The sequence below is a fragment of the Triticum urartu genome, chromosome 1A (assembly GCF_056163025.1).
Source record: "Triticum urartu cultivar PI428250 chromosome 1A, HENAU_Tu73, whole genome shotgun sequence".
NCBI lineage: Eukaryota > Viridiplantae > Streptophyta > Magnoliopsida > Poales > Poaceae > Triticum > Triticum urartu.
In genome coordinates this window covers 564537041-564547575 of record NC_141873.1, presented here as the reverse complement: position 1 = coordinate 564547575, position 10535 = coordinate 564537041, and the positions used below count along the sequence as shown (strand labels likewise).

The following is a 10535-nucleotide window of genomic DNA, read 5'->3' as shown; positions in this document are numbered from 1 at the left end:
GAGTTGAAACAGAGCCTTACCCCTGCTCTTATACCCGTCCGACCACCTGTGATGAGCTGCGTAAGCCGTGTGGGACTATTCTAAGCGGGAGGTTTTCTATCTGATTTCAACTAGCTTGATTAACGTTTGGGCCCGGAAACCCAGCTAGAAGATAGAACGCCTGAAAGGCCACATGTTCAAAGGCCCATCAATACGGCTTCTGCATGATACACGACAATTCTGGCTTGTTTTTTCCTTCATGAAGGTTTCTGCGTATGACAGACCACTGTATCTCTTCCAGGTTCCTCTCGATCCCATTTGTCTCCGGCACCCGAAGAACGACCACCATGTACGACGCGGAAGTACCTGTAGAAATTATTTGTAAAGATGATGAACATGTGAATTTGCGTCTGGTTTCATGGTTCAGAATTAGTCCTTGGTCAGAAACTCAGAACCTCGACTGAACGAAGTCCTTCTGAACTGAAATCGTACCGAAAGGCCTCCAGCTGAGCGGCAGGTTCACCATCATGGTCATCGTGAAGGAAGTGAGCATGGGCCCCGGGAAACTCTTGAAGCCAACAGGAAGGATCTGAAAATGTTAGTTCAGAGTTGGAACTGCATAATTCAGAGTACTTCGCTAATGCATCGGTTGTGTAATTCAAATGCTTGCGATGAATTACAGTATTATTAACGAGGGGGGAAAGTCTGCAGAAATTGTCCAAATTAAGGCCATCCACGGCATCACGTGTTGGACAGCCATAGAAAATGTCCAAATGTCATATGTGACTAGGATCTGATCAGGCTCAGATGCGGCAACGGCCGGGCGAGCACAAGGTCATTTTCCTTACACATGCGCATTGCCTGGTTAGTGCGACAAGAACCATGTTTTCTATACATGGTGGACCGTTTTTAGATGACGTTGACAATTTTTTTTGTTCATTCCAAAACATAAAATTAGGGATGCAAACAGGTTGAATTTGAGTGACCTATCTAAACTTGGCTCAACTCGTATTATAAAACAAGTGAGCTTAGTTTGACTTAGCTAGAGTTCGAGTGCAGGGAAAGCTTGGAGCTAGGGCTCGTGCTCGGGCGGGCAATCTGTGCCCGAGGTGGATCGAAGCTGCTGCTTAAGGTAAGTGAGGTTGGGCTCGGCCCGGGATGTGCTCGCGATCGGCGACTTCCTATCGCGGGTGCGGTGGGAGTTGCTGGTGGTCATGACATCGTTACATGTGCCGTCAGATCGGCACCGAAGGACATGCACATGGGGTTGTGCGTGCTTGCCAAGGCCAAGGCCAGAGGGCTAGGGTCAAAACTTGCTCGACAATGGCCATCGACAGTCCTCGATTCGTGTACCCCCTAGTCTACCCGGGCTGGTTGGGTATGTAGGTGTGAGTGCTTCCTACGATGGAGGCGCTGACCCAAATCCGATGGCTGATGCCGGGATACGAGTGATGGAGGCGTTCGATCTTCCAAGCACGGTGGGTGTGCTGTGAAGTGGACGGATGGCGGTGTTTCGGACCTGGGGGCACTATGGCGGCGGTGGTGGCTTCCCTCTTCGTCGTGTGGGCGACGAGGAGGCTAGCGTCAGGTGGCTTTGGCGTGTCCTCCGTCGTTGATAGTGGCGACACCTAGATCCAGATTTGGCAGTCTGGGATTGTCGCGTTTGTCTTGGTGACCTCGTGTGATACGGTTGAGCTGCTGAGCGAAAGCTCTGCGCTTTCGCTTACAGCGACGACGCTCGTGGGTGTCGCTTTCTTCTTGAAGACTTCGTTGTGGTTCTCCTCTCCGTGCCAAGGTTCCAGGTGAAAGCTCATGTCCACGGACTCGGCAGCGGTGACGCTTCACGTCGTCTTCCCTCTTGAGGGCTTTATCGTGGATCTTAGGTGTGCTAAGGCGTAGCGTGGTGTCGTACATAGTCCTTCATGTATTCTCCTTCAGTAGCGTAGTTGTGTGCGTTCTGCATGAACCGGATATCTCGAATCTGCTTTTAAGAGGGCTACTTCTCCACCTTGTATTGTTCGCTCGTGTACTTTGATTGGTTGTTTGTTTATATATAAAGCGGGCGAAAGCCTGTTTCTAGAGTTGGGACTCCAGAGTTGATCATACTCTGTTTGTAATGACCTCGAGCCCATCATGAGCCATTTTCGAGACAAATAAGATAAATTTATGTGTGTCTGTGTGGTGGGGGAGGGGTGTGGAACACAAAAATTCTCGCACCTATCAAAAGACGACCAATTTTTCCTAAGTATAAAGGTAAGACATTATTATGATTTGGTCGAATCCCCCCTTTATTCCTCAGTAGCTCATTATGTGTACTGAAGATAGCATACCTACGATGCTAGCTTAACCTATTTCTAGTCAAAATTGAGCGAGCTAGACTTGGATCACCCTCTCTCGGCTCATATTACAACCGAGATACAAAAACAAAGCTTGTACCAACTCATTTGTTTTTGAACCAAACCAAAAAATGAGTTGACCTCATTGGGCTCACAAACTTTAAACGGAGCCCTACTGCTTGGTAATGTTTTTACCAGTAGGCACCAGACTTCATAATACTTGTCTACACAAAATGTTTACGAGTTTCTTACACAGTGAACGTAGGCGCGGTATTACCTCTTTGGGTCGTGATTAGCGATTTGATCAGGTTTGTTGTTTCACAGTTCAATTTATTCTGAATTAAAAGATTTAATCAAATCAAATTGCAAGTTGAATTAAATATTTAATTTGGTTTTTGTTGGGGTGCGCCACACCCAGGGCAGTAGTGCAACGCCCAGGAAACACACAAGGACTCTAGTGGCAAGCCACTATGATGGATCCTCCCCCTAAAAAATAAATTTAATATCGTTGTGGACATGTAATCCACATATCAGATATTAAACTGATAAGAACAGATACTACACTTGATCTTAGCCAAAAGGCCGAGAAAGGTATGAGTTGAAACAAAGCCTTGCCCCTCCTCTTATACCCGTCCCAACAGTTATGCCGAGCCGCGCAAGCGGTGTGGGACTAATCTAACCGGGAGGCTTTTCTATTTGATTAGCTTTTTTTTAGACAAATTTGATTAGCTTGATTACCGTTTGGGCACAGAAACCAAGAAAGAAGACTGGGCCTCAAAGCCCGGCCCAGCCGTACAGCCTCGGCAGGAAACACACGGCCTTTCTGGGGCTGCTCGTTCCCGCTGAAAATATGATTTTCTGCATTTGTCTTACAAAAGATACATAACACAAGAAGAAATAATGTACCACGTGATACATGTGGTAAGCAATCCAAACAACTCAAAAAGAAGAAGAAATAATGTGACCGGTACTACTGATTCCACTTGGTGGGAACTGGCTGCAAGGTTCGAAGAGCCAAGATCGCTGACCGTGCAAACCAATTCTTGCCAGCCTAACATACGTTTTTTTACCCTAACTTGAAGAGCTACACACCATCTGCGACGACCCGGTGGCGCCGCGGATCAAGATCGCTCACCGGAACGACCACTGTATCTCCTCCAGGGTCCTCCCCTTGGTCTCCGGCACCCAAAGTATGACGAACACGAGGGCGAACGCGCTCACGACCATGTATGACGCGAAAGTCCCTGCAATCATTTACAAAGATGATGAATGAACATGTAAAAGTTCATCAAGTTTCATGGTTCAGAATTATTCCTTGGTCAGGCAAGAGGGGAGAGCAGAGGCGCTGAACAGTCACGTACCGCCAGCGCTCCAGCTCAGCAGCAGGTTCGCCGTCATTGTCACCCCGAAGGAAGTGAGCATGTTGGCCAGCGTCGCGAAGCTCCCCGCGAAACTCTTGATACCCACCGGGAGGATCTGAAAATGTTCATTCAAAGTTGGAACTGAAGAATTCAGAATATTTCGCTTATGCATCGGTTGTGAATTTCAGATGCCTGCTCTGAATTGTTATTCATGGCATCTCTCTGAGTTGTGGTTATGTAAATGCTCCAGAGGGCTATGAGAGGCCAGCAGCTCTTACCTCTGACATTATGAGCCATGGAATGGCACCCATGCCGAAGGAGAAGGTGATGATATAAGCCTGAAGAAAACATCCAGGTTAAGAAGATTTTTTGGCACAGCTTCGTTCACCGCATATGTCACACGACGAAATGATGTAACTGCAGACATACCACAAGAGCCACCAAGGACACCATGCTTAAGATGTAGTCCGAGTGAGCATCATGTGGTAGATTGTCCTGTAACAAATAACCATCACAACCATACGATAAGTTCAGAGTGGCTTGGCAGAAGAGGAAGACACCCAGTGATAAATAGTGTTTGCCGCTCAGCATCTTAAAATGCCATGTTTTTTTTGAAGGGGATGATATAAGACTAGGAATCATCAACACCAGTCTACAGAACATAGCGCTCATGTGTAAATGGATTTGGAAACTCTCGCAAGGAGCGACTGGACTTTGGGCTGACATCCTTCGGGCCAAGTACTTCCCCAACGAGAATTTCTTTGAAGGGGAAGCAAGGGGCTCTCCCTTTTGGCAAGACCTACAGGCCATCAGACCCGCTTTCGATAAAGGTGCTAAGTTCCAAGTCGGTAATGGTCGCTCCACCCGATTCTGGCTAGATTTGTGGGTGGGCACAGGCCCTCTCTGGGAAGTGTTCCCAGAGTTGTATGCTCTAGCTGTGGAGCCGGACCAGCGAGTAGCAGAGGCATTGGCTCATCCCCTGGCCATTGCCTTCCGCCGTAACCTGAACGAGCAGGAAGCAGCAAAGTGGGAGGCTTTGCTGCAACTCGTAGCCCCCGTGGCGCTAACTGGGGAACGAGATAGGGTTTCCTGGCACCTCAATGCGTCTGGGAAGTTCTCCGTCAAGTCGTTGTACCACAAACTGTGCCAAGGGTCAGTACAGACAGTGGCTAAAGGGCTTTGGCAAGCCCGCGTCCCTCTGAAAATCAAAGTGTTCCTCTGGCAGCTGTTACGCGATCGACTGCCCACATCTGTTAACATTGCAAAGAGGAACGGCCCGGCCACTGGGCCGTGTGCGCTGTGCGGGTCGCCAGAGAATGCGAACCATGTCTTTTTCCTTTGCCCGCTGGCGCGTTTTGCTTGGAGTGCAATGCGTGAGGCGGCCGGGGTCTCGTGGGATCCGCGCTCCTCGCACGAACTGGTGGCGCTCCTGGACTCGATCCAGGGCCAGGGCAAGTGGGTGTTGTGGACTAGCATTGGCGCGATGCTTTCGTCCCTGTGGCTGACACGCAACAAATTTACCATCGAAGGACAGCTCCCGACGCACCCGGCTAATATTATCTACAAATGCTCTTTCCTCTTGCAGAAACGGAGTCCGTTGGTGAAGCCGAAGGACGCTGAACTCATGAAGCATGCCCAAGTCCGTATTCACCAGGTTTACGTCATGGCTAGGGAGCCGGTGGTGCCTACCTAAGGGTGGGCTCTTTATTTTGGCGAGTCTGCGTACTCAAGGCCATGGGCTTCGGCCTTGTAACCATTCTCGCAGTCAGGCTCTGAACCTTAAGCTTTCTGCTCCTCGCGTAAGCCCTGGCTTTTGTCTCGAACTTGTAATGTCCATGGTTAGCTACTCTGCCTGTTCCGAAGTGGGCTTTATTAATTTAAGGCCCGACGCTCCCAGTGTCTACGTTCTAAAAAAAGAAGGCCAGTTCCTATCTTCCCAAATGTAGCATAACTATCATTTAAAGAAATGCAGTGGTTTTCATATGTAATGAACCAAAAAAGGTGAAAAAGGGTATGGAAATTACTAGTAATGGAGTTCGGTACTTCTTTTGATTTAGCTCCTGAAAACGGAGCGTAGCATTTTTGTTTGCAGATGCTACGGCTCTCTGCACAACAGCAATCAAAAGTTCAAATGTAAAATCGACGATGTTGCTTCTACAAGAATGACATACATATAGACATATTACCAATGATAAGAAACTTATACTAGGCTGAAAATACTTGCAAAGGATTTCCAAGATAATGAAACAAGAGAAACAAAAGGGCAAGTGCTTGCCTTTATATCATTCACTTCCGTTGTGATGTCAGTCTCGAAACCGCTCAAAACTTGTAAAGATTCACGAAATCATCCATCAAGTTCATCTTTGCCTGAAGAGGGATGAGTAAAAAGAATGTCACTACAGATTTCAGAATGATGCTCTGTTTCATGTATGGAACTTGAGCATATACACACCAGCCATCTTGGAGACTCCGGAATGAAGAATAGACCAGGAATCGACAACGTACAAGGCAAGATTCCTGAAAGAATGGGTACCAAAGATTTGCATCAGAAACCTGGTGCCATAAATTAACTGAAAACTCTCACAAAAAGAGGGAACAAACTGCAAAATGGTGGCAGCAAGACCAAACTTCAGTAATATGATTGCATTACCTAGTACTGCAAGCAACCTCCAAGGAACAAACATGCCTAGCACATAGGCCAACAAAATACCAAGGGTGATAGATAACTACAGAATGATCAATTGCACGGTGAGCTTGACATGAACAATCCATGTACTTGTGACTGAGGAGATATCTCTGCTATGCATACAGGCACCTAGTTTTTTTTCGAGGCGTATACAGGCACCTAGTTCACGGATCCTCTTGTGCTCTGAGGAGATATCTCTGCTATGTATACATGCACCTAGTATGATGGCAGCACATAATTCATATTACCAACGTCCCAATTTTTTCTCTTAAATTTGCCTAGATACGGACACATTTTGTAATAACTAGATGATACCCCGCGCGTTGCTGCGGGAAATATTGTCTAAAGTTGGCGTTTCACTCATCAACTGACTCCTAAAAGGATCAACAAAACGATGAATAAATTATTCTTATTTGAAGATACTTTAGAATGATACATAGGTAAGTAAGATCAATCCGGCTACTTACATCATTCAGATTTTGGACAATGCACGAACAATCAAAGAAGCAGAGAATGGTTAAGCTTTTCAATATGTGCAAGTGGAATAAACTATCAATCTGTAACTAAAACATCACCACCTAGCTATAACCCCAAGTCTTGATTGTGTGCAATCTGCATTGGACTCCCGTGCACATTTACTTTAATCCATCCCAAAACAGGAGGCATACAAATTTCATTAGTCCCGATAGAACAGTAAGGTTTTAGCTCTTTTGACTAATTCTATGCATTGGATAACATAACTCTGATCAAATAAAATAACAACCTAATCCACTGTTGGTGCATTACCTTTATGTAATCGGCATCACTGAGGTGCTGCTAATCTTTCAAAAACCAAAAATAACAGCCTAATTCTCATGTTTTCATCGTGTCTCTAAAGGAGAATTTGTAGTTGGGACATCAGACGGATTGAGAATAGGAAAGAATTGAAATATTACACTTGTCTAAAATTTTAAATCCCATATTATGTATAACCATTTCCGTCTACATTACCATCCATGCTTGAGTGGCCAATTATCAAATTGAAGTTGTTGTATGTTAGGAAACTACATAATCAAGACAAAAGCAACCTGTAAACATCAAGATAGTTATGTTATTAAGAGAAGATACATTTATCTTGCATTACAATTAAGTAATAAAAAGATCTGATGAACAACAAAGAAGATTATGGATGGCATACCATGAAAAAACCTTCTTTACATTTTGTTGGACATCTTCAGCAATACAAAACAGTAATAGAAAAAAGTAAGTCAGCCATCTTGCTCATTAGTAAAACCTGTATATGACTTACCTCAGGAAGATAAATATGCATATACCCTCAAATTGATATGTGCATGGGAAGTAAAATAAAGAGTAAGCAACATACTATATAGTTGCAACTTGCAACTTAGGAGGTATACAGGACAAATTATTACCTCTCCGGGTGAATGTTAGTCTTGTATTTCTTCACAAAAGTGATCGTGCTTCCTCATTGAACTACAGTACCAAACAACTGTCTGGTCAGCTCTATTCTGAGACAATTAATGATCAGTATGAAGAATTCCTAGTTTAGGCCCTCACGAGCATGTTAATGTTAGTATACTCCACACAGGAATACATACAAATTTGAGGAATCACCTTAATTATACGATTATACACAGGCATAAGAAACTGGCAGAGAAGGTTAACTAAGAACTGCATGCAAGACCTAAGAGACCAGATGTATATATTTACATGCATCTGAAAACTCACGCTACTCTGCACGAACAAACTGAAATTGTAATGGGAAGCCAATTAACGCTGAATAACCTATGATATTCTGATATGTGTTCTGCAGCTGCAACCCATGACCTGACAACTTCACAATTTGCAATAAGCAGGGTATTAGGGACACTCACATCTATCTGGAAACATCTCAGGATAAAAAAATATATAGTGAGGGACACATTTCACCGTTTGAGTTTGAAACTATTATTCTAAAAAAACATTAATTATTTAGTAACGCTAATATTTCTTGAATAAGTTTGACCATAGTTTGACCACAGTTTGACCATAGTTTGACCAGATTTGACCAAAATTCAAAAAATTGAATGAATTATTTAGTAACACTAATATTCTTGAATAATTATGTAGTAACACTAATATTTCTTGAATAAGTAGTTTGACCATAGTTTGACCACAGTTTGACCAGATTTGAACAAAATTCAAAAAAACTGAGATACTTATTTAGTAACACTAATATTATTGCGTAATTATTTAGTAACACTCTATATTTCTTGAATCAGTTGTTTGACCGGTTTGACAAGATTTAACCAAAATTCAAAAAAACATAAAGTAGAGCATATCTTTTTTTCTTTTACAATTTGTCATTTCAAAAATTGTCCTAAACCCTAAACCCGGGACTTAAAACGTTGGAAACTCTATGCTAAACAGTAAAAACTAAGGGTTTAGACCATAAAACCTAACCCTAAACGCTGACTAGCACTAAACGCTAAAAACGTCCAAAAAAACGTCTAAAACGCCCAAAAACTCTATTTTCCCTTTGGAATTTTGTGATTTTGAAAAATTGTCGAAACAGAAAACTGGTTGTTTCAGCGGATCAACCTCTTTGTTCTGCAAATTTTGATATATTATATGTATTTTTCTGAATTAGGATGATTTAGTTATGATTTTTTTCAAGTTTGAAAATTGCCCTATAGTGCCGGTTTGTGTCTCCAACCGGTACTATAGGTCAGACCCCTTTAGTACCGGTTCATGGAACGAACCGGTACTAAAGGTTAGACGTTTAGTACCGGTTCGTGCCACGAACCGGTACTAAAGGTGATCGTGGGGCCCCGGCCTGACACCAGCCTGCCACCACCCCTTTAGTACCGGTTCGTGCCACGAACCGGTACTAAAGGTTCAACACGAACCGGCATTAATGCAAATCCGTTCGAACCGGCACTAATGGTACCATTAGTACCGGGCCAAAATCAAACCGACACTAATGTGCTTCACGTTTGACCCTTTTTCTACTAGTGCATCTCCATCAAGCAAACCAACTGAGATAATATTGAGACTAAGTGCCTCAACATGCCTCACGGATTTGAGGACTAACTTTGTACCATTTGCGGTCTCCAAATGCACATCTCCTTTTCCAATGATGGCTGCTCTATCATTGTTCCCCATCTTCACAACACCAAAATCACCTGATATATAGTTAGTGAAGAGCTCTCTGCGACATGTAGCATGAATGGTAGCACCACTGTCCGGTATCCAAATCATCACATCACCATCCACAAGGTTGACGGTTTCATCAGAAACAAGAGTGATCTTCTCCTCAACAGTGGAACCAAATCTGCCCTCATTTTCTTCATGCATAACAAGCATGATGTCCTCTTCTACTGCAGTAACTCGGTTGCCCTCTGTGTCACTATCACTGTCAACTTGCTTCTGATTTTGCTTATTCTTTTTCTTTTTGTCTTTCTTCCACTTATCACATTGCCACTTAATGTCGCCCTTCTGATGGCAGTGATGGCACTCATAATCAGCATACTTACTTTTTGATTTGCTCCTACCTCTTTCTGCCCCTTTACCTGGACCTCCGCTCTTGCTTCTCCCCCTGGACTGAGTGACCAACACCTCTGAATGTGACGAAGAACTAGCTTCAGCCACCTTTCTGGACTCTTCATTTAGTACCCTGGTTTTCACAAGATTCCAAGTGACAACTCCATTAGGTGCTGAATTGCAAACCGTGACCTTAAAGGTCTCCCAGTTGTCCGGTAATGAGCCTAGTAGCAGCAAAGCTCTCACTTCATCTTCAAATGTTATTCCCATTGAAGAAAGCTGATTTATAATGCCTTGGAATGTATTCACATGATCTGCAATTAGAGTGCCGACCCTCTTTGTACCTCAAGCACATCAATTGTTTGATCAAGAACATCTTGTTTGTACCTTCTTTTCGGGCAAACAACTCTTCCAATTTCTGCCATAAGGTGCGTGCATGTGTCTCATCAATGATATGGTTCAAAACATTGTCATCGACCCATTGCTGAATAAACCCACAAGCTTGACGATGAAGTACCTTCCACTGACCTTCCTCAATGCCCTCCGGCATCTCAGTGGAGAACACTGGCTTCCAGTATTCTTTCACATACAACAAGTCCTCCATCTTGCCCTTCCATGCTTGATAATTTGTACCATTCAAAGATATCATCC

General features: G+C 43.9%; 1 non-coding gene across 1 annotated transcript; it reads right to left on the bottom strand.

Moving 5' to 3' along the window:
- Positions 1-2713: 2713 nt before the first annotated feature.
- On the bottom strand, positions 2714-2910 carry LOC125533422 (U2 spliceosomal RNA). Its single transcript, XR_007294298.2, has one exon. It is a non-coding gene; the product is annotated as a U2 spliceosomal RNA (small nuclear RNA).
- Positions 2911-10535: the final 7625 nt, after the last annotated feature.